Source organism: Triticum dicoccoides, chromosome 3A (assembly GCF_002162155.2).
Source record: "Triticum dicoccoides isolate Atlit2015 ecotype Zavitan chromosome 3A, WEW_v2.0, whole genome shotgun sequence".
NCBI classification, from domain to species: domain Eukaryota; kingdom Viridiplantae; phylum Streptophyta; class Magnoliopsida; order Poales; family Poaceae; genus Triticum; species Triticum dicoccoides.
Window position 1 is genome coordinate 128,262,067 of NC_041384.1, and position 24,704 is coordinate 128,286,770.

Sequence of the window (24,704 nt, forward strand, 5' to 3'; positions counted from 1 at the left end):
GAAGCGATGATGAGCCCAGATTCCGCGAAATGGCTTGAGGCCGTGAAATCTGAGATGAGATCCATGTATAAGAACAAAGTATGGACTTTGATTGACTTGCCCAAAGATCGGCGAGCCATTGAGATTAAATGATCTTCAAGAGGAAGACGGATGCTGATAGTAGTGTTACTATCTACAAAGCTAGAATTGTCGCAAAAGGTTTTCGACAAGTTCAAGGTGTTGACTACGATGAGAGTTTCTCACTCGTATCTATGCTTAAGTCTGTCTGAATCATGTTAGCAATTGCCACATTTTACGAAATCTGGCAAATGGATAAACAAAACTACATTCCTTAATGGATATATTAAAGAAGAGTTGTATATGATGCAACAAGAAAGTTTTGTCAATCCTAAAGGTGCTAACAAAATATGCAAGCTCCAGCGATCCATCTATGGACTGGTGCAAGCATCTCGGAGTTGGAATATATGCTTTGATAAGTTGATCAAAGCATATAGTTTTATACAGACTTGCGGTGAAGCCTGTATTTACAAGAAAGTGAGTGGGAGCACTACATCATTTCTGATAAGTATATGTGAATGACATATTGTTGATCGGAGATAATGTGGAATTATTCTGCAAAACATAAATGAGTGTTTGAAAGGAGTTTTTCAAAGAAAGACCTAAGTGAAGCTGCTTACATATTGAGCATCAAGATCTATAGAGATAGATCAAGACGCTTGATAAGTTTTTTCAATGAGTACATACCTTGACAAGATTTTGAAGTAGTTCAAAATGGAATAGTCAAAGAAAGAGTTCTTTCCTATGTTACAAGGTGTGAAACTGAGTAAGACTCAAAGCCCGACCACGGCAGAAGATAGAAAGAGAATGAAAGTCATTCCCTATGCCTTGGCCATAGGTTCTATAAAATATGCCATGCTGTGTACCAGATCTATTGTATACCCTACACTATTTTTGGCAAGGGAGTACAATAGTGATCTAGGAGTAGATCACTGGACAACGGTCAAAATTATCCTTAGTCGAATAAGGATATGTTTCTCAATTATGGAGGTGACCAAAAAGGTTCGCCGTAAAGGGTTACGTTGATGCAAATTTTGACACTAATCCAGATGACTCTAAATCTCAATCTGGATACATATTGAAAGTGGGAGCAATTAGCTAGAGTAGCTCCGTGCAGAGCATTGTTGACATAGAAATTTGCAAAATACTTACGGATCTGAATGTGGCAGACCCATTGACTAAACTTCTCTCACAAGCAAAACATGATCACACCTTAGTACTCTTTGGGTGTAAATCACATAGTGATGTGAACTAGATTATTGACTCTAGTAAACCCTTTTGGGTGTTGGTCACAAGTCGATGTGAACTATGGGTGTTAATCACATGGTGATGTGAACTATTGATATTAAATCACATGGCGATGTGAACTAGATTATTGACTCTAGTGCAAGTGGGAGACTGAAGGAAATATGCCCTAGAGGCAATAATAAAGTTATTATTTATTTCCTTATATCATGATAAATGTTTATTATTCACGCTAGAATTGTATTAACCAGAAACATAATACATGTGTGAATACATAGACAAACAAAGTGTCACTAGTATGCCTCTACTTGACTACCTCGTTGATCAAAGATGGTTATGTTTCCTAACCATAGACATGAGTTGTCATTTGATTAACGGGATCACATAATTATGAGAATGATGTGATTGACTTGACCCATTCCGTTAGCTTAGCACTTGATCGTTTAGTTTGTTGCTATTGCTTTCTTCATGACTTATAGATGTTCCTATGACTATGAGATTATGCAACTCCTGTTTACTGGAGGAACACTTTGTGTGCCACCAAATGTCACAACGTAATTGGGTGATTATAAAGGTGCTCTACAGGTGTCTCCGAAGGTACTTGTTGGGTTGGCGTATTTCGAGATTAGGATTTGTCACTCCGATTGTCGGAGAGGTATCTCTGGGCCCACTCGGTAATGCACATCACTATAAGCCTTGCAAGCATTGAAACTAATGAGTTAGTTGTGGGATGATGTATTACGAAACGAGTAAAGAGAATTTCCGGTAACCAGATTGAACTAGGTATTGAGATACCGACGATCGAATCTCGGGCAAGTAACATACCGATGACAAAGGGAACAACGTATGTTGTTATGCGGTCTGACCAATAAAGATCTTCGTAGAATATGTAGGAGCCAATATGGGCATCCAGGTGCCGCTATTGGTTATTGACCAGAGAGGTGTCTCGGTCATGTCAACATAGTTCTCGAACCCGTAGGGTCCACATGCTTAACGTTCGTTGACGATATAGTACTATATGAGTTATGCATATTGGTGACCGAATGTTGTTCGGAGTCCGGGATGAGATCATGGACATGACAAGGAACTCCGGAATGGTCCGGAGATAAAGTTTGATATATGGGATAATAGTGTTTGGTCACCGGAAGGGGTTCCGGTTGTTTCCCGAAATGTTTGGGTACGAGAACACTTTATTTGGGCCAAAGGGGAAAGCCCACAAGGTTTTTGGAAAGCGCAAAAGGAAGTTTTGCGGAGTCCAGGGGCCAGACGCCAGGGTCCCTGGCGTCTGGCCCTGGAGTGAAACCGACTTTGTGGAGGCTTTTACTCCAAGTTTCGTCCCCAAGGCTCAACATATAAATAGAGGGGTAGGGCTAGCACCCAAGACACATCAAGAAACACCAAGCCGTGTGCCGGCAACCCCGTCCTCTCTAGTTTATCCTCCGTCCTAGTTTTCGTAGTGCTTAGGCGAAGCCCTGCGGAGATTGTTCTTCACCAACACTGTCACCACGCCGTCGTGCTGCGGAACTCATCTACTACATCACCCCTCTTGCTGGATCGAGAAGGCGAGGACGTCACCGAGCCGAACATGTGCAGAACTCGGAGGTGCCGTGCTTTCGGTACTTGGATCAGTCGGATTGTGAAGACGTATGACTACATCAACCACATTGATATAACGCTTCCGCAAATGGTCTATGAGGGTACGTAGACAACACTCTCCCCTCTTGTTGCTATGCATCACCATGATCTTGCGTGTGCATAGGAAATTTTTGAAATTACTACGTACCCCAACAGTTATTGGCATGTGACCACGTCAGGATATTGCACGTACCTGGACACACGGGGTTTATTATTAAGGGCATTGTTCAGTCCGGTATATGTTATAAAGATGAACACCTTAGGGAGTGTTCGGCGTCGCGAGTTTGGCCCTATATGCATCAGCTCCGAATCATGTCTTTGGTCAAATGTTGGGTTTGCCCGGCTCCCACGTTTTGGTACCTTACGTTCCGCTATATCGGCTAAGGTAGCACTGGGAGAACTACTGCGATTGTGCCCTGGTTCATCCGGATGAGCACCTCGGTAGAGAAAGCCGAAAACTGACTGTCATGATATAGCGAGAGATTGGTCAACCACTCGATGACTCAGCGGAATCTTCAGGATTCCTCTGCATTAGCGAAGGGCCATTTCCCGGTCATGTACGTATGCGCCCCGTATTCGAACGAGTGCAGAAGTACCAGGGGCTATATAGTAGCCCCACTGTGAAACTCCTATGGCTAAGTGAAAGTGTTAAAGCAATATAGTCTGTTTGCCTCGTTCGCTGCGCTACCACCTCCTTAATGGACCAAGATGTTGGATCAAGTGTGAACACACATTTTTTCTTGCGAACACCCCCGCATTATGTGCGTGGGGGCAGAAGCCGACGACTGCAAACTTTCAGGTTATATACATATATACATAAACGGCCGCACAGGAGGCATCATAATACTTTCGGGCAAAAGTACTAACACAGCCTTGATAACTCAATAAAACATTGTTTTTACAATGGAAGTACATGTCACTAGAACATAATATTATTCGAGCACTGAGTCTCTATCGAACGAGCGCCTTCAAGAACTTCTTCAAAGTAGTGCTCGACAGCCACTCGGCCTACAGCCGAACCTTGTGTTGCAACAGTGGTGGCCTCCATCTCTGCCCAGTATGTCTTGACACGGGCAAAGGCCATCCACACCCTCTATGCATGCCGATCTCTTTATAGCAACGATGCGCGGCACAACACCAAGGAATTGTTGCACTAAACTAAAGTAGCTATTCGGCCTTGGCCCTCTCGGCCACAGATGATCCACAACAGACCTCATGGCAAGTCCGGACAACCTATGGAGCTTGGCCCACTCGGCCATTCGCTCATTCAATAGCAGCGGACGGATTGGAGCATGAAACTGTGACCAGAATAGCTTTTCCACTTCGTGATCTTTTTGATCCTTGAAGTACTCGGCCGCATCAGCAGCACTTGCAGCCAAATCCACATAGGCGTCCGCAGAACTCCATAGTCGGCCCAGAGGAGCATACTTCGGATCTCCGAACATAGTCCGCAACAAGAAGGGCTTCCCAGACACGATATCCGCAGCCTGATGTAGCTCCTCCTTCGTCGCTCTAATTTTGGAGCGGGCTTCCTTGGCAGCTACCAGGGCCTTCTCCAGGTCCGTCGCCCTCGCTTGGCTTTCTTTTTCAAGAAGCTGGTAACAGTCAGCGACATCTTTCAACTCTACAGCCATTTTGGCTATTCTTTCCTTGCTCTGGCAATGTGAGGCATGTTCGGCCCTCAACTCTTCGACATCCTTGAGAGCGGCCGCATTGCTACTCCTTGCTTGTTCCTTGGCTCGGGCAAGCTCTGCCCGAAGGGTCTCCACGGTGGCAGCTCCATCTGCAGTCACAACATATTAAATATACTGGCATCATGCTCCTCTTATTATGTGACAATCACCAGAGAAATCACTTACCCTGTGCCTCGTCAAGCCGCTGGTTGACAAGCACGATATCGGCATCAGCCGCATCAAGTTGCCGCTTTAGCTCGGTAAACCCATCAGTCCGGCTAGCCACCGGAGCCTCAGCCACCTGCACATAAAGGCAGTTGGGTTGTTACCTAGGACTATGATCCTCGGTTTGCCGCCGTTCTTGACGACAACCAGAGTCTCAGGGGCTACTATCTGCATAGGGCACACCTAACGTGTGTGGTACTATCAAAAACATACACTATTCAATGTACCTCAAAGCCTTTCAGCAGACTCATAAAAGCTTCATGCAATCCTCTTTCAGCGGATGAAATCCTTTCAATTACCGTACCCATTAGCGTACGATGCGCTTCTTAGATGGCCGCTTACCCTAGAAGATCCTTCAGTGCGTCCGACCGCACACGGTATGGATCCGGACTCTTGCTGTCGCTCTCCTTAGTAGCCAGATACTGAGGATTCCGGGTAGCCAAAGGGTTATCCTCTGGCCTTGGCGGATCAGGATATACCCTCCGCGACGACACTTCAGGGTCGCCCGCCTCATGAGGTGGGGTGTCAGGGGGAGGCGTTTCACTCTCCATCATCTCCGGAAGAAGATCCCCCGAAGACGAACTTTGTCGAGAATGGCTACGATCCGGACTACAATTTATAAGCATCGGTTATTGTCTTCAGAAGTAAGGTAAGATATTTTCACTATTAAGTGCTTTTTGATTACTTACAGCTCAGTAGAGGGCTAGTCCCCGCGCGGACATTGTGCAGCAAGAATACCCTCCGAGGCAGGACCCTCTGGTAAACATTTCTTCTCCTGTTTGGAAACCTTAGTTTCTGGATCTTCCGAGGTAGTCCTCTTCCTTCCCCGGGGAGAGGGAATGTCAGATTCTTCCCCCTGGTTAACCTCCCTTGCGGAGGTGCTCATTCCCCCAGTTGGGACGAGTAGCGAGTGAGGCCCGATTTCGGCCTCGTTATTCCCCCCTTCATCTTCCTTTGAGGGCACATGACAAGGCGCCGGCTCGAGCATTTTGTCCAGTACCGGATTGTCCAAGCCCTTAGGAAGGGGGCCAAACACCTGATCATCTTCGCCTTTGTTATCTAGTCCTAATCAAAGAGAGACTTTTTAGAATGATGTCATGATAAATAAACAGACAGCATGTTCGGCCATGGGATTACTTACTTGGGTATCCGGGCGGTTGCAGCTCAAACCCACATCCTCGGTGGTGTCCGGACACTCTATTTGGGGTCCGAAGAATGATTTGTACATCTCTCCGAGCGTCATGCCGAGGAAGTGCTGAATAGCTCGCTGTCCTTCCGCGTTGAATTCCCACACACGGAGGGGCTGACGTTTGCAAGGCTGGACTCGACGAACTAGCATAACTTGCATTACCATAACCAGGCTGAAATCTCTCTCAAAGAGATCTCAGATACGGCTCTACAATATTGGCAGATCCTTTGCTGGACCCCAGCTCAGCCCCCTACTGATCCATGACATCAATTGCAGTGGGGGCCCGAGTGAAAGGTAGGGGCTGCTACCCACTTGCCACTTCGGGGGCTGTGATGTAAAACCACTCCCACTGCCACAAAATGGACACCTCTGGGAAGGAACCCTCTGGCCATGGAGCATCAGCGCTTTTGCTTATTAAGGCACCTCCACACTCTGCGTGTCGCCCCTCGATCATCTTCGGCTTCACATTGAAGGTCTTGAGCCACAGTTCGAAGTGAGGGGAATGTGAAGGAAGGCCTCACATACGACTATAAATGACAAGATGTGAAGAAGGGAATCCGAGGCCAGATCATGGAAATCCAGCCCATAATAGAACATAAGCCCCCTAACAAAGGGATCCAGAGTGAGGCCTCTAGTCCTCAGAGGAAGTGAGAGATGAACACGACACTCTCGGTGGGTTCGGGAGTAGGGATGACCTGCCCTCGGGCAGACAGCCTATGCGAAATTTCGGCGGTCAGATATCTGGCCTCTCTCAGCTTCTTGATGTCCTCCTCTGTGATAGAGGAAGGCATCCACCGACCTTGAAGGTTGGATCCGGACAGGGTTGAAGGTCCGAAGCGCCTGACCTGAGCCTTGGGTGTTGGAACTCGAGGCAGGGGAAGGATTCGATTGAGCATTAGAGGGAAAAAAGGATAGGCCTCGCCCTCTTTATAAAGAAGGTGAATATCAAGCATCCTCCTTGTGGTCGTTTGGGACTTGCCTAAGATCTAGGAGGCATACCAACAGGCACGATTGGGTTACCCACGTCCGTATTGATGAGAATCCCGTAATAAGAGGGACACGATCTCTGCTTTGACAAGACGTGTCAGAAAAACCGCCTCACAATATGCGCAACACTGGTTGAGAAAAACGGTTCAAATAAAGACCGGGCCATCACATGATGTCGTGCTGTCAAAACGTGTCAGCATATTAGATTTACGGAAATATTATTCACTCTACGGTGGGGTGTGGAACTTGTTTTGCAGAGCCGAACACTATCCTTGCGTTAAAAAATCTTCCATGGAGTATTTGGAGAAGAACGCGCCTTGCAATGCCGAAGAAAATACTGCGCGTCGGACTCATCAGCATTGAAGCCTGGTTCAGGGGCTACTGAGGGAGCCCTGGATTAGGGGGTCTCTGGGCAGCCGGACTATACCCTTCGGCCGGACTATTGGACTATGAAGATACAAGATTGAAGACTTCGTCCCGTGTCCGGATGGGACTCTCCTTGGCGTGGAAGGCAAGCTAGGCAATACGGATATGTAGATCTCCTCCCTTGTAACCGACCTTGTGTAACCCTAACCCCCTCCGATGTCTATATAAACCGGAGGGTTTAATCCGTAGGACAACATACAATCATACCATAGGCTAGCTTCTAGGGTTAGCCTCTACGATCTCGTGGTAGATCAACTCTTGTAATACTCATATCATCAAGAACAATCAAGCAGGACGTAGGGTATTACCTCCATCAAGAGGGCCCGAACCTGGGTAAACATCTTGTCCCCTGCCTCCTGTTACCATCCGCCTTAGACGCATAGTTCGGGACCCCCTACCCGAGATCCGCCGGTTTTGACACCGACATTGGTGCTTTCGTTGAGAGTTCCATTGCCCGGTGCTAGTTCCCGTTTGTTGCATGTTTTTCGTTTCGCAGAATACCCATATCAAACAAAGTCCAAATGCAATAAAAATTTACAGGGAATTATTTCAGAATATATGTGATTTCTGGGAAGTGGAATCAAGACGATGCCCGAGGGGCCCACAAGCTCGTAGAGCGCCCCTACCTAGGGCACGCCCGACAAGATTGTGGGGCCACTATAAGGCGGTTGGTGCCCTTCTTTAACCGCAATAAAGATAATATCCGAAAGAAAATCCCCTCAATATTTCAGCCCAATCGGAGTTACGGATCTTCGGGAATTTAAGAAATGGTGAAAGGCCAGAATATAGGGACGTGAAACAGAAGAGAAACAGACAGGTAGATCCAATCTCGGAGGGGCTCCCGCCCCTCCACCGCCATGGAGGCCATGGACCAGATGGCAAACCCTCCTCCCATCTAGGGGGGGGGTCAATGAAGAAGAAGGAGGAGGGGGCTCTCTACCCCTCTTTCCCAGTGGCACCGCAGTGCCGCCGGGGTAAGGATCATGATGACGATCTACACCAACAACCTCGCTACCGTCAACACCAACTTCCCCCCCTCTATGCAACAGTGTAACCTCTCTTCTACCCGCTGTAATCTCTACTTAAACATGGCACTCAACACTATATATTATTATCCAATGATATGTGGTTATCCTATGATGTTTGAGTAGATCCGTTTGTCCCATGGGTTGATTGATGATCATGATTGGTTTGAGTTGTATGTTTTATTATTGGTGTTGTCCTATGGTGCTCTTTTTGGCGCACAAGCATGAGGGATCCCCGTTGTAGGGTGTTGCAATATGTTCATGATTCGCTTATGGTGGGTGGCATGAGTGATAGAAGCATAAACCCGAGTAAGTGGGTTGTTGCGTATGGGTGTAAAGAGGACTTGATACTTAATGCTATGGTTGGATTTTACCTTAATGATCTTTGGTAGTTGCGGATGCTTGCTAGAGTTCCAATAAAAAGTGCATATGATCCAAGTAGAGAAAGTATGTTAGCTCATGCCTCTCCCTCATACGAAATTGCAATAATGATTACCGGTCTAGTTATCGATTTCCTAGGGACTGAAACGTCTTCAACTTATCTATAATTGTTGATTGTTCCATGATGTTATATTATCATTCTTGGATGTTTTCATATTTTATTTTGCATTTTGGTTGATCCTAGAAATTCTACGCAACTCAATGACCCACAGAGAGAGTTGGGGATTTCGTTATTTTCATATTTGAGTTTTCTCAAATTTTGAGAATAGGATCATTTGATTTTATTTATTTTATCATCAATTATTTCTATTACAAAAATATGAGAGAGGGAATAAAATGAATTTCCCAAAATAAAGAAATATTGAGGATTTAATAATAAAATCAAATAAGATTTTATTTCGGAGTTTTTCGGTGTTTTATTTGAATTTAGGAAAAAAGTGCGTTTCAAAATTGCATTTAGGGCCCAAATAAATGTTCACCTTGTGCGGCTTGATTTTAGAAGCCCGTGAAAATTTATTTCGGAATTTTTGGATTCCGTTTAGTATTTATTTTTATTTCTCTTCCGAGCGGGATAATTAAAAAAAACTGACTTCGGGCCATACCCGAGCGGGACACCGCCCGGGGGCAGCCTTTAAATAGCGCCGCCCCGAGCCGCCCCAGCCCATCAGCCCGCCTCGATCCGCGCGCGCCGCCGGAGCCGCCGCCGCCGCCGATCCCGCCGCTTGAGGTTCATCGCGCCTCGTTTTCTGTGCCGAAAAAAAGAGAAAAAAAACAAAATATTTGGCGTTCGTCGTTTTTCTTTTTCTCGGATTAAATCCGCGATTTTTCTGATCGCGATTCCGGATTCGATTTTCGTTTTAGTTTAACTTTTTGCTCGTTTATCAGAATCAGGCGATTCAAGCGCCTAGGGATTCGTCTCAAAACCCTCTATCCGGTTAACCAACTTAAACAAGATTTTGCTACTGTAAAATTTGCCCTAGATCCAGATTACTAAAACGAAGTTGTTTTCTTTTGACATTTGACTTTCGTTGTTTCGTTTGATTTGATTCTTTTTGCCAACCGGAGTTCTTAAGTTGAACCTTCTGGTTAGATCTCTTATTTGAGTTTTACCTGTGCATTAGATGAGTATTTATTGTATGCTTGTTTGTTTGTCTGCGATAGAATACCCGGAGTACGCCGCCTGTTACTTCGAATCGTTGGGTTTCGCGGATCATCAGCAAGGCAAGTAACACTTTGATCATACCTTTTCTACTACCCAGTTTTATTGCATTAGATCAGTCCTCACACATTGCATGATTAGGATCTAATTAAATTGTGGGATGGGAAGTAGATGAGGTAGTACCTATTACCTGTTTATTTTCAAACCTTTGGGAGTTACTTCTACGTTTGCTTATTATGCCATGCTATGCTAGTAGACGTGGATTGGGTGAGTGAAATCCATGACAGATGTGAGATTGTTAATTAATGGTTTATCTAAGGTGGCAGCTTAAACACGCATCTGGGTGGATTGAGGCACCTGAGTATTCCAGGACTTGCCTATTTTCTTTTGGACCGCCACCCAGGCTCAAAAGGATCATGAGACTATTCATACTAGAAACTTCCGTGTGCAGCCACAAGCTATTATGGGCTCTAGCATAGTTGACTAAGTTGTGCGAACTCTTAAAATGGTAGACCAGCAGATGTAGGGGATGTAGGTGGAACGGTTTACCCGATCGTAAGGTGCTAGCGCTTCTGAAAGACTATGTCTCGGTCATCCGTCTTCTCAAACATCATGTAGTGCGAGAAACCAAACGGAGGCGATCGAGTCTTGTGGGGAAAAGTGCGCAAACCTCTGCAGAGTGTAATAAACTAATCATGGTTAGCCGTGTCCCTAGTTATGGACATCTTGAGTATCTAGTACTTGGATTTTCATGTGAATCTCAACATGTTGCTCTAAATTAATTTTGTTGGGTTATGTTTAATGATGATGCTTAATTGGGATTGAGAATGATGTCAACCATTCTCAATGTTTAACAACCACCATGATAGTAATTAAATTTTATTCCTTTGAAGTAGGGAAAAATTGGCTTTACGCAAAACTGTAACCATAGAGCTTTCCACCAGCCAAATATGCATATAGTATAGCTGTTTCATTCCATTACTCTCTATGTGTTACATTGCCAGCATATTCCATGTGCTGACCCGTTTCGGGCTGCAACATTAATGTTGCAGACTTTTCAGACGACGATTAAGGAGTTTTTAGGTCGTGGTTCTATACTCAGTGATGCCGTGGAGTTGATGGACTCACTTATCTTCCAAGCCTTCCGCTGTTATCGTTAGTAGATGGCCTTAAGCCATACTTATTGTAATAAGTGTGTGATTGCTACTCTGCTATAAATCCTCCGAGTACTGTGTGGTGTCAGCATTACTGATCCAGGGATGACACCGGAGCACAGAGATCAGACTGTTTGAGGTCTGGTCGCTACAGAGATGGTATCAGAGCACACACTGATTGTAGGACACGACCACTAAGCTAAAGACCTAGATCACTATTCACTCTCTTCTCTTCTGACCTCTCATCCTTTCTACTCTTTAGGATGGCAGATGCAAGGAACAAGTTCACACAACCGGAGGAAGATACACCCTTTGGACGTCACTTGAAGGAAGTCACTAGATACCTGAACATAGGAGTACCAAGCTTCACGGGAACCTACAACGCCACTTTACCTGAAGAAGAGCGCTGGATGATTCAAGTTCAAGTTCCAGGAAGGATGTTCATGCCAGTCACTGAGCCCATAGAGTTTTCTTTTGATGCACCAACTTGGAATCTAGGAAAGAGCATGGCAGCTCACATCGCCATGGGACGCATTGGAGAAGTCTACCGCAAGGATCTCAAGGATACTATCTACCAGATTTGTGGGCGCCGAGATGAACACTGGGAGATGATCAGCACCAGGAAGGATAGATCAATCGCAGCTTTTATCCAGGAGTTAAACCAGCACATTCAACGACAGGAGAACCAGGTGTGCGCCGACATGATCTGAAGAAGGCTAAGACTAGAATCAAGGAATTGGAGGAAGAACTCAAGGTTACACGTGAAGATTATGAAGAGGAAATTGAAGTATTGGTGGAGAAGAATGACGACCTGATCAAGAAGATTGGAATATTTATGGGAGACCCTACGCCCGTAGATGAAGACGAAGAACCCAAGGAGATTAGCCCAGAAAACTACGTCATCATCGACGGCACCGACGCAGAAGCAGATGGTAGCGATGATGACTATGTTGATGAAGCTGGAGCAGATATTATGGAGTCAACGACTGTAGAATATTTCTAGTAGACCACCTCATCAGTAGTAGTAGTCCACCATGTAAATATAGTAGTCCGAGCACTTTTGCGATAGTTAGATCGATTGTATGCCTTTGTTTGATTGAATGAAGTGAATTGTTTGTTTTGCCTCATGTGCATATGGGTAGTGTTTTCTCTTTAGACCCCCTCTATTCTTATATCTCATCTTTTCTAAAACCCTCAGAATGCCTCCAAGACGTGACCCCGGATTTGCCTTTCCACTGGAGCTCACCCAGTTGATCCAGCAGCAGAACACATTGATGCAGTTGCTAGTCTAGAATCAGAACCAAGGGAATAACAACAACAACCCACCACCACCTCCACCACCTGCTGACCACTTAGCCCGTTTTCTTAGGCTGAACCCGCCGGTGTTTTCTAGTAGCACCGAGCCGATAGTAGCAGATGATTGGCTCCGCAAGACAGCTAGGGAGTTCACCACAGTAGGATGCACAGATGCGGAGAAGGTGAAGTTTGCCGCACATCAGCTAGAAGGACCCGCAACATCATGGTGGGAGAATTTCACAGCCACTTTCCCAGTCGACACTGTCACATGGGACCAGTTTCAGCAGGCTTTTTGTACTACACACGTTTCAGCAGGAGCTATGGCCATGAAGAAGCGTGAGTTTCGCAACTTGCGCCAAGGAGGAAGGACAGTTGGCCAGTATGTGGAGGAATTTAGTAAGCTAGCACGTTATGCCCCAGATGACGTCGCTACGGATGCAGCTAAGCAGGAGAAATTTCTGGAAGGATTGAATGATGAGTTGAGCATGCAGTTGATGGTAGCAACCTTCAACAACTATCAGGAGTTGGTAGATCGTGCTCTTATGATTGAAGGGAAGCAGCAGTAGATTGAGAATCGCAAGAGGAAGTATGGACAAGGAAAGTACAATTCAGGAGCTCAGCAGAAGCCACGTTTTACCCCTAGACCGGGAGGACATTTTCAGCATACCCATGGAGTAGGTAGCTCGCACAATCACAATGGCACCAAGAATGGTAATGGCAATGGAGGAAGCAACGGCCAGAATCGCACCAACCCATCAACCCCAGCCAAGAAGGACCTAAGCCAAGTCACTTGTTTTAAGTGTCAGAAGACCAGACATTATGCCAATGAATGTCCTGAAGGCCAAAATGGCAATGGAAGTTCTGGGAAGAAGCCGAACCCTTTTAACAGGGGACAAGTGAACCACGTTAGCGTGGAGGAGGTTGAAGCACAGCCCGATGCAATAATAGGAAAGTTTTTGGTTAAGTCATTTACTACACTCATTCTTTTTGATACTGGCGCATCACATTCATACATCTCAAGGGGATTTGTGGATAAGTATAACCTATCAACCCAAGCCCTTAGGTCACCCATGTTAGTAACCTCGCCCGGAGCAGAGTATGTGGCTAGTCTATGGTGTGATCGGTTACCATTAAGGATTGGTAACTATGTTTTTCCCTCAGACCTAACAGTATTGGAATCTCAAGGATTGGATGTGATATTAGGCATGGATTGGTTATAAAAGTATGAAGGGAATATAGAATGTGCTAGTAAGTCAACTTTGCTTACCACACCAGAAGGGAGAAAGATCAAGTATGTATCCAGGCATGTGCCAAAGAGGACTCAAGTAAATTGTTTAACAGGAGTTGTGCAGGAGGAAGTACCAGTGGTAAGGGATTTCCCTGATGTATTTCCAAAGGAGTTGCCAGGCATGCCACCGGATAGAGATATTGAGTTTTTGATTGAGCTATTGCCAGGCACAGGTCCAATATCAAAGCGACCATATAGGATGCCAGCAAAGGATTTGGTGGAAATTAAGAAGTGGATTAAGGAGTTACTGGATAAGGGATATATTCGCCCAAGTTCTTCACCTTGGGGATCACCAGTACTTCTAGTGGAGAAGAAGGATGGATCGTTAAGGATGGTTGTTGATTATCGAGGATTGAATGAAGTAACGATCAAAAACAAGTACCCACTACCAATGATCAACAATCTGTTTGATCGATTGCAAGGAGCTAAGGTATTTTCCAAGATCGATCTGCGGTCAGGATACCACCAGTTGAAGATTCGAGAACAGGATATTCCTAAGACAGCTTTTACCACCAGATATGGGCTATACGAGTATACCGTTATGTCATTTGGTCTGACTAACGCACTTACCTATTTTATGAACATGATGAACAAAGTGTTTATGGAGTTTTTGGATAAGTTCGTCGTAGTGTTCATTGATGATATCCTGGTTTATTCAAAGAATGAAGAGGAACATAAGGAGCATTTGCGTTTTGTACTTGGAAAGCTTAGAGAACATCAATTATATGCCACGTTCAGCAAATGTGAGTTTTGGTAGAAGGAAGTAGGATTCCTCGGACATGTTATATCTGGAGAAGGTATAGCAGTAGATCCCGCTAAATTTGAAACTGTGACGAAGTGGGAAGCCCCAACAACAGTTGGAGAGATCCGGAGTTTTCTTGGACTCGCAGGATACTACCGGAGATTTATTGAGAATTTCTCAAAGATTGCGAAGCCTATGACTGAGTTGTTGAAGAAGGATACCAAGTTCATATGGACAGAGGAATGTGAGGCTAGTTTCCAGGAGTTGAAGAAACGCTTAGTTACCTCACCAGTGTTGATTTTGCTAGACCAGACCAATGATTATGAGGTGTATTGCGACGCTTCACGTCGAGGACTTGGAGCAGTGCTTATGCAGGAAGGGAGAGTTGTCTCATATGCCTCAAGACAACTGAAACCTCATGAGTTGAATTATGCTATGCATGATTTGAAGTTAGCAGCCGTAGTGCATGCTTTGAAAAGATGGAGACATTTCCTCGTTGGAAATCATTGTGAGGTGTAGACGGATCATAAGAGTTTGAAGTACATTTTCACACAGAAGGAGTTGAATCTCAGACAAAGGAGATGGTTGGAGCTTATCAAGGATTATGATATGAAATTGCATTATCACCCCGGAAAGGCTAATGTAGTAGCTGACGCATTAAGCCGTAAGAGGCATGTCAATATGTTAATGACGGGAGAAATACCCAAGGAGTTAGCAGAAAATCTTCGTGAACTATGTTTGGAAATAGTTCCGAGAGGCTATGTAGCAGCATTGGAGATTCAGTCAACTTTGATGGATAGAATCATAGAAGCTCAGAAAACTGACAAAGAGATTGCTGCTATAAAGGAGAAACTTAGCAAAGGAAAAGCTAAAGGATTTCGTGAGGATGAGCGCGACACCCTATGGTTTGAAGACCGTGTTTACGTGCCCAATGACCCGGAGATCAGGAAGTTGATACTGCAAGACACACACGATTCACCATATTCGATTCACCCAGGAAATACCAAGATGTATCTGGATTTGAAGGATATTTTCTGGTGGACCGGAATGAAGAAGGATATTGCATAGTATGTAGCAGTTTGTGATGTATGTCAGAGAGTAAAGGCAGAGCATCAGAAGCCAGCAGGATTGTTACAACCCTTGCCGATACCCGAATGGAAGTGGGATAAGTTAGGCATGGATTTTATCACGGGATTACCCAGGACTCGTTCAGGCTATGACTCGATTTGGGTTGTAGTTGATCGATTGACGAAAGTAGCTCATTTCATCCCAGTAAAGACCACTTACACCAGTGCCAAGTTGGCAAAGATATACATGACCAGGATCGTATGTCTGCATGGAGTTCCAAGGAGTATCGTATCGGATAGAGGAACCCAGTTTATCTCAAAGTTCTGGAAGCAGTTGCACGAAACTTTGGGTACCAGGCTAGAATTCAGTACAGCTTTTCATCCACAGACACATGGATAGACCGAGAGAGTCAATCAGATTTTGGAGGATATGTTGAGAGCTTGTGCGCTAGATTACGGATCTAGTTGGGATGATAATTTGCCATACGCAGAGTTCTCTTACAACAACAGTTATCAAACCAGTTTAAAGATGGCCCCTTTCGAAGCATTGTACGGAAGGAGGTGCAGGACACCGTTGTCATGGGACGAAGTTGGAGACCGCCAGTTGTTTGGTCCTGACTTGATTAAAGAGTCTGAACAGAAGGTGAAGTTGATTGGTGATAGGCTCAAGGTAGCCCAGTCCAGACAGAAGAGTTATGCAGATTCTAAACGCAAGGAGACAGTTTACAAAGTCGGAGATAGAGCTTATCTTCGAGTATCTCCACTTCGGGGAACAAAGCGTTTTGGAGTTCAAGGGAAGTTAGCACCACAATTTGTAGGACCATATCGAGTTTTGGAACGTATGGGAGAAGTGGCCTATAAGTTGGAATTGCCCGAAGGATTGTCAGGAGTACATGATGTGTTCCACGTTTCTCAGTTAAAGAAATGTCACACGGAGATGGCTGACATACCGTTGAGAGACACAGTGCCTTTGGAAACTATTCAGTTGGATAACGATTTGACCTACAAGGAGAAACCAGTCAAGATTCTCGAGTTTGCCAATCGAGTTACTCGCAGCAAGGTTATTAAGTTTTGCAAAGTTCAGTGGAGCCACCACACAGAGGATGAAGCCACCTGGGAGCGAGAGGAAGATTTGCTTAAAGACCACCCTCACCTATTTTCTAGCCAACCCAAATCTCGAGGGCGAGATTCATCTTAAGGGGGGTAGGTTTGTAACATCCCAAATTTTCAATTTGGAATGTTATACATTAGATCACCATGCATATCATATTTTATTTTGCATTTTGGTTGATCCTAGAAATTCTACGCAACTCAATGACCCACGGAGAGAGTTGGGGATTTCGTTATTTTCATATTTGAGTTTTCTCAAATTTTGAGAATAGGATCATTTGATTTTATTTATTTTATCATCAATTATTTCTATTACAAAAATATGAGAGAGGGAATAAAATGACTTTCCCAAAATAAAGAAATATTGAGGATTTAATAATAAAATCAAATAAGATTTTATTACGGAGTGTTTCGGTGTTTTATTTGAATTTGGGAAAAAAGTGCGTTTTTCAAAATTGCAATTAGGGCCCAAATAAATATTCACCTTGTGCGGCTTGATTTTAGAAACCCGTGAAAATTTATTTCGGAATTTTTGGAGTCCGTTTAGTATTTCTTTTTATTTTTCTTCCGAGCGGGATAATTAAAAAAACTGACTTCGGGCCGTACCCGAGCGGGACACCGCCCGGGGGCAGCCTTTAAATAGCACCGCCCCGAGCCGCCCCAGCCCATCAGCCCCGCCTCGATCCGCGTGCGCCGCCAGAGCCGCCGCCGCCGCCGCCGATCCCGCCGCCTGAGGTTCATCATGCCTCGTTTTCCGTGCCGAAAAAAAGAGAAAAAACAAAATATTTGGCGTTCGTCATTTTTCTTTTTCTCAGATTAAATCCGCGATTTTTCTGATCGTGATTCCTGATCCGATTTTCGTTTTAGTTTAACTTTTCGCTCGTTTATCGGAATCAGGCGATTCAAGCGCCTAGGGATTCGTCTCGAAACCCTCTATCCGTTTAACCAACTTAAACAAGATTTTGCTACTGTAAATTTTGCCCTAGATCCAGATTACTAGAATGAAGTTGTTTTCTTTCGCCGTTTGACTTTCGTTGTTTCGTTCGATTTGATTCTTTTTGCCAACCGGAGTTCTTAAATTGAACATTCTTGTTAGATCTCTTATTTGAGTTTTACCTGTGCATTAGATGAGTACTTATTGTATGCTTGTTTTTTTGTCTGCGATAGAATACCCGGAGTGCTCCGCCTGTTACTTCGAATCGTTAGGTTTCGCGGATCATCAGCAAGGCAAGTAACACTTTGATCATACCTTTTCTACTACCCAGTTTTATTGCATTAGATCAGTCCTCACACATTGCATGATTAGGATCTAATTAAATTGTGGGATGGGAAGTAGATGAGGTAGTACCTATTACCTGTTTATTTTCAAACCTTTGGGAGTTACTTCTACGTTTGCTTATTATGCCATGCTATGCTAGTAGACGTGGATTGGGTGAGTGAAATCCATGACAGATGTGAGATTGTTAATTAATGGTTTATCTAAGGTGGCAACTTAAACACACATCTGGGTGGATTGAGGCACCTGGGTATTCCAGGACTTGCCTGTTTTCTTTTGGACCGCCACCCAGGCTCAAAGGGATCATGAGACTATTCATACTAGAAACTTTCGTGTGCAGCCACAAGCTATTATGGGCTCTAGCATACTTGACTAAGTTGTGCGAACTCTTACAGTGGTAGACTAGCAGATGTAGGGGATGTAGGTGGTACGGTTTACCCGGTCGTAAGGTGCTAGTGCTTCTGAAAGACTATGTCTCGGCCATCCGTCTTCTCAAACATCATGTAGTGCGAGAAACCAAACGGAGGCGATCGAGTCTTGTGGGGAAAAGTGCGCAAACCTCTGCAGAGTGTAATAAACTAATCATGGTTAGCCGTGTCCCCAGTTATGGACATCTTGAGTATCTAGTACTTGGATTTTCATGTGAATCTCAACATGTTACTCTAAATTAATTTTGTTGGGTTATGTTTAATGATGATGCTTAATTGGGATTGAGAATGCTATCAACCATTCTCAATGTTTAACGACCACCATGATAGTAATTAAATTTTATTCCTTTGAAGTAGGGAAAAATTGGCTTTACGCAAAACTGTAACCATAGAGCTTTCCACCAGCCAAATATGCATATAGTATAGCTGTTTCATTCCATTACTCTCTATGTGTTACATTGCCAGCATATTCCATGTGCTGACCCGTTTCGGGCTGCAACGTTAATGTTGTAGACTTTTCAGACGACGATTAAGGAGTTTTTAGGTCGTGGTTCTATACTCAGTGATGCCGTGGAGTTGATGGACTCACTTATCTTCCAAGCCTTCCGCTGTTATCGTTAGTAGATGGCCTTAAGCCATACTTATTGTAATAAGTTCTCTTATGAGACACTCGATGTAATAAGTGTGTGATTGCTACTCTGCTATAAATCCTCCGAGTACTGTGTGGTGTCAGCATTACTGATCCAGGGATGACACCAGAGCACAGAGATCAGACTGTTTGAGGTCTAGTCGCTACATTTTCACTGGTGCGCGTCGGTCCTAAACAAATGGTTTTTAACCCCTTTCCGTGACGACATTTGGAACCGTCGCCAAGTGAGTGTGGGTGATAGGGGGGTTCCTTCCCACATGACCCAGAAACCGTCGGGGATATGCCCTCCTGGCACACACGTTCGGCAAAATGAGGTCGTGTGCGACCGGCGAGCGCTCAAATACGGAAATATGTATAGTAGAGCTAAAAAATACAATTATACGTCGAAATTGTTTCTGGTCGCAAGTACATCCCACATAGTCGGTCCCCACTAAATGTTTCCGTTCGTATGTACATCCCACACAGTCGCTCCAAGGAAAACGTTTCCATTCACAGGTACATCACACACAATTTTTCCCATTAAATCGTTTGTGATAGCGTTGCTATTGCACACGATATTAATAATTTTATCGTTTGTGCTATTGAATGCATCACACATGTTGCGTAGAAGAACCTGTGTGGAAAAGGCTGTCCATCACACACACTTTTTATGTGGTAAACGTTTGCGCAAGGTGGCCTAACACAAACAATTTTCAAGAGAATGTCGTGTGTGCAGTGGAGATTGATTGCACACATAGTGGATCCTAGAAACGTTTCTAATCTCCACGTATATCGCAGACGTTTCGCTTTTGCAAACTGTGTGCAGTGTAATCCCTAATTAATCCTTAATTTAAAAATCACATGTTTTGAATTTGAAAGTAGGCAATCACTTATTTCATATCCAACCATGTTTATTACAAATATAGGTTCAACCACGAATCCATAATTCGATGCACAGGTACATATACTGAAGAACTACAGAAGCACCAAGTAAACAATGATGAACCACAGTTGTACTAAAGACTGTAAAGAGAGAGGCAAAAGACATTCTGGTTGCTGGAGAAGGTGAAGCGGAATGCCCATATTGTGCCCTCCTTCATGCGTAATGCGCGCACGACTCTAGGCCAACCCCTTGTGATGGCTGCCCGTCCATCCTTCACTGTCTTCATTAGGACTTCTCGATGCTCATTGTAGTGTGGATGAAATACTTTAACCTTCATTGCATGTCCACCAATCATGTACTTTGCGAGGTAACCTTGAGTGAACTGCTTCGGGAACCACTGGGAACAAAAAGATTCAGACATTGTTGTCTAACAACTCATTATGGGCAGTAAAAAGAGAAGGTTGCAGAGTTTGTAGTTACCATCCTACAGCTCACTATTGTGTTGGATAGAGCATAAACAAATAATTTGCTTGCCACCATTCGTATCTTTTTGCTAATAATCCTTATTAGTTTCCTCACTTGATGCTTGTTCATCAATATCTCATTGCCGCATATGCAAAAAGGGTCGATGTGTGGATCCTTGCCAAGGGCATATGTACCTACAAGCAACAAGTCAATATTATAACTTAACTAGTGTCTAGGCCTGGATCTATATGCACTACATTATGGAACGACAGGGGGAGTACAAGCCGAGGGATGAAGCTAACCTCGGCAGAAAATGGTGGCCACTCCCGTTGTTGTCCTGCATAAGTAGTGGAAAGGCATGATAAGTACTGCAATCCTAACATCAAACAAATAGTAGCAAAGGTAAACAACATCATCTCCAAATGATAGCTTGAATGTGTTGGTTTCAGCATGTTGTTAAAGCAGATATAAAATGGAAGGCAATGTTACCGACAACAGGCTTAACAGACATCAAATATTGCAATTCAAACTGGTATTGTTGAAAATGAATAGAACATAGGTAATGCTTAAACATGAGACTAGATAAATGTGTAAAACTGAAATAAAGGGCATGTGTTAACTATACCAGGAATAACTAGAACCAAATATAGCCGTTCAAACTGGTATTGATGTAGTCGAGCGACACAGTTCCGACTTGCACACAATGAACAACACATTGTGAATGGCTGAAATAAACAAGGCATAAATGACCAGTATAACAACCAAATATAGCCGTTGAAAACCTAACAGAGTCTCACTGCAACCAACCTAACAAGCAAATACAGATAAACAAAGCATATGCTTGAAAACTGGACAAATGCTCATTGCAACCAACCTAACAAGCAGATAAAGATAAACAAGGCATCTTCTTGATAACTGGACAAATGCTAAAAAAATCAACCTAACAACCAAATACAGATAAACAAAGCATCTTCTTGATAACTAGACAAATGCTAAAAAAGCAACCTAACAACCAAATATAGATAAACAAGGCATCTGCTTGATAACTGGACAAATACTCACTGCAACCAAACTAAGAACCAAATACAGATAAACAAGGCATCTGCTCGATAACTGAAAAAATGCTCACTCCAACCAACCTAACAACCAAATACAGATAAACAAGGCATGTACTCCCTATAAACAACCAAATATAGCCATTCGTGAAACTAAAGTGGACAATTCATACTTAAACATCACATAGACCTATTGAACAATACATTTTTGCATAACTAAAATAATTAAACATGGCACAGTCAAAGCACCGCACGACAAATGCTACTACAACAAAGGGTACGAGTTGGCAAGCTAGAAAAGGTAAGATTTGCTGATAGAATGTTGCCTCACATTTCATGGACGGGATCCTTCCAATTGGAAGAGCACAGACCCATGGTGCGCTCTCTGATGTCACATATGGGATGTTTCACCTTGGAAGAACCTTCGTGGGTGCCCTCCTCGTGGTCATGGTCGATGAGATCTGACTTGGCAATTGAGGATCTGAAGCCGCTGTCGTAGAACGTGTCCGTCAGAAGTGACGAAATGGGCTCGATGGCTTATAAAGCTCGCAAATCCTTGACCGCTTGGCGAAGGAGATCAGCGGAAGGGCCGTCGAAGAGATCGATGGCGGTTGAACCAGAGGGGTTGGGGATGGACCACTTAACCTGTGACATGGCCCGCATGAAGCCGTCAGTGTGGACGAGCTTGATGTCGTAGCGAGCTTTCCCGAGATACAGTAATACACTAGCCCGCTGACATGAAGCCTTCGGCATGGCAACATAGTCAACCTCTTTGCCGGCTTCCGCGGTGACGTGTTGCTCCGGGATCGACAGGTCGGGGCGAACGGTGGCCACCGCACCAACGTCCGCCGGAGAGGCCATGATAAACCTCTTCTTGGCTGAATGCTCGTCGGGATCCCCGGGATACGTGGTCGAGCTTAGGCTGCAACATTCTGGAGCACGGGATGTGGATCTGGTAGGGAGGGACACCGCATGCCTCATCTAAAAACTCAGGGGAGTGGGGCGACGGTATGGGAATCGTTGGGTAACCTGAACTTTAGGAGGAACGGGCAAACCGGCAGGGTTGGCAGCGGCGCCGGCGGCAGCCTTGAGATAGGGTTCGAGGAGGGGAGGGGCGGGTGGGGGACTGTGGAGGGGGGTGTTTGAGGATACGCCACGGCTACTGAAATTTTTAGTAATGGTGGGTGGAGATGGTGGTGGGCGTGGGAGGGCGATGGTTCAAATGCCTCGGCTGCTGCAATTTTACTATAAGGTCGGTGCTGGAGGAGTGTGGGCGACGGTTGAAGTATGACGGCTACTAAAATTTGGGTAAAGGAATTGATGCGGGGCGGGAGTGCCCAAGATCGCGCACGGTCCAATAACAACATGCATGTATGATAATAAGGAAAAGTGGCGCAAATCCGCCGATTTTTGCAACGCTCAAGGCAGGTAGTTTGTTTTTATATTTCTAGCTAGCTGGTCTATCACACACGGTTCATCCTAATTTCCAAATAAAATTACCCGCCTTTAGCTTGCACAGGTGATGGTTGTACAGCGCACTTGCATCGCACACGGTTAAGCCAGTACCTCCACCCTTTGCTCGCGCTTGCACGGTCGTGGTGATTTCCGCGCACTTGCATCGCACACGATTGTGCCAGTACCTTCACCCTTTTCTCGCGCTTGCATAGTCGTGGTGATTTAATCACACTTGCATCGCACACAGTTGATCCAGTACCTCCACCTTAATTTGCTTGCGCTTACGCGGTCATGGTGATTTCAGCGCACTTGCATCACACATGGTTGAGCCAGTACCTCCACCTTAATTTGCTCGCACTTGCGCGGTCGTGGTGATTCACATCACACTTGTATCGCACATGGTTAAGATATTATACCACGTGTCCGTTGAGGGTCATCAGAGTCTTTGCAGCAAAAAATAACGTTAGAGAGGGTCAAAATACAGCCACACCAGCATGTGGCCCAAATATATATGAGTAAAAAGGGTGGTTTGTGATGTTCAAAATTCCAATGCACAACTTTGACCCCGCGGGCCCATGGTTGGGTGCGTCATTGAAGATCGATGAGAGGGGCCAAAAGTCAAGAACCACTTGGAAGTGGCCAAATATATGTACGAATATTGGGGATATTTAAAACTTTAAATACACAATGCATAACTTTGGTGGCACCTGCCTCTCAAACCCGAAAGCACCCTAATAACAACCACCTAGCTTCGTGTCAGCGGGGCGGATGCACGTAATGATCGATACTTTGTTCATACATGCATGTTGCCATGACCTACCATAAGACGGACCAATGTATCTTTTGTTTGGTCAAATGGCAGTTGTTGTTGTCGATAAACCGCTTAGGCCAATAGATTGAACCATCATAAAAAATCGCACAAGAGGGACCACAAAACCAGCACCTCTTGCATGCGGCCCAATATGATGTACATTGGGAAGGGGTGATGTGTGTTTTCAATATAGAATAATGTACAATTTAGATGTGGTGCCTACCTCTCGATACACACAACAACCATGAAGGCAAGGTAGTCAAGGACGAGATACAATACGCATGGTTTGATGTAGGTCGAACCAAGCAATCCAAGCATCTGGGAGGGAATCCTGACAACGCATGAGCTCAAGCTTTGGTTGACCGACATTTGACGGTTACCGGCCCTAACACGAACTAGGAGGAATCCATTCATGGCCAACACATACCCCTCATTATCGGTCAAAGGGATGATATATATACACTTGGGGAGCCCACAGATATCCGTGTCGTCACAAAAAACCGCACAAGGGAGACGTGGTCGATCAGAAGACCCCGTATACACCGCATGTGGCCTGAAAATATGTATGGGTACGATGGTGTATGATGTGTTTAAATCCCAAATGCACAACTTCGATGGGCCACGCCAAACTACATTACAAACCGAACAGTACCGTACCCGACTCCAAGCCTGGCTCAATACCTATGATGTTAGTTTCCCAACTTCGAGGCAACGGTGGGGGCGTCCCACACATGTGCTCAAACTTTATTTTGTCTAGCATGGGACACATCTATATATATATCTATACATCTATACATCTATACCCCTATATAGTGCGCGAATAACTTTGAAAGTTGGTCGTTGGATGAAGCCAATCTGACGGTACAGAGATGGCTAATCCGATCACTACTGGCCGTTGGACATCATATACATTCCACCAGATTCTACCACATGTACAATCTAGAAGACTCCATGGTTGAACTTAAGCATAATGCACAAACCTCA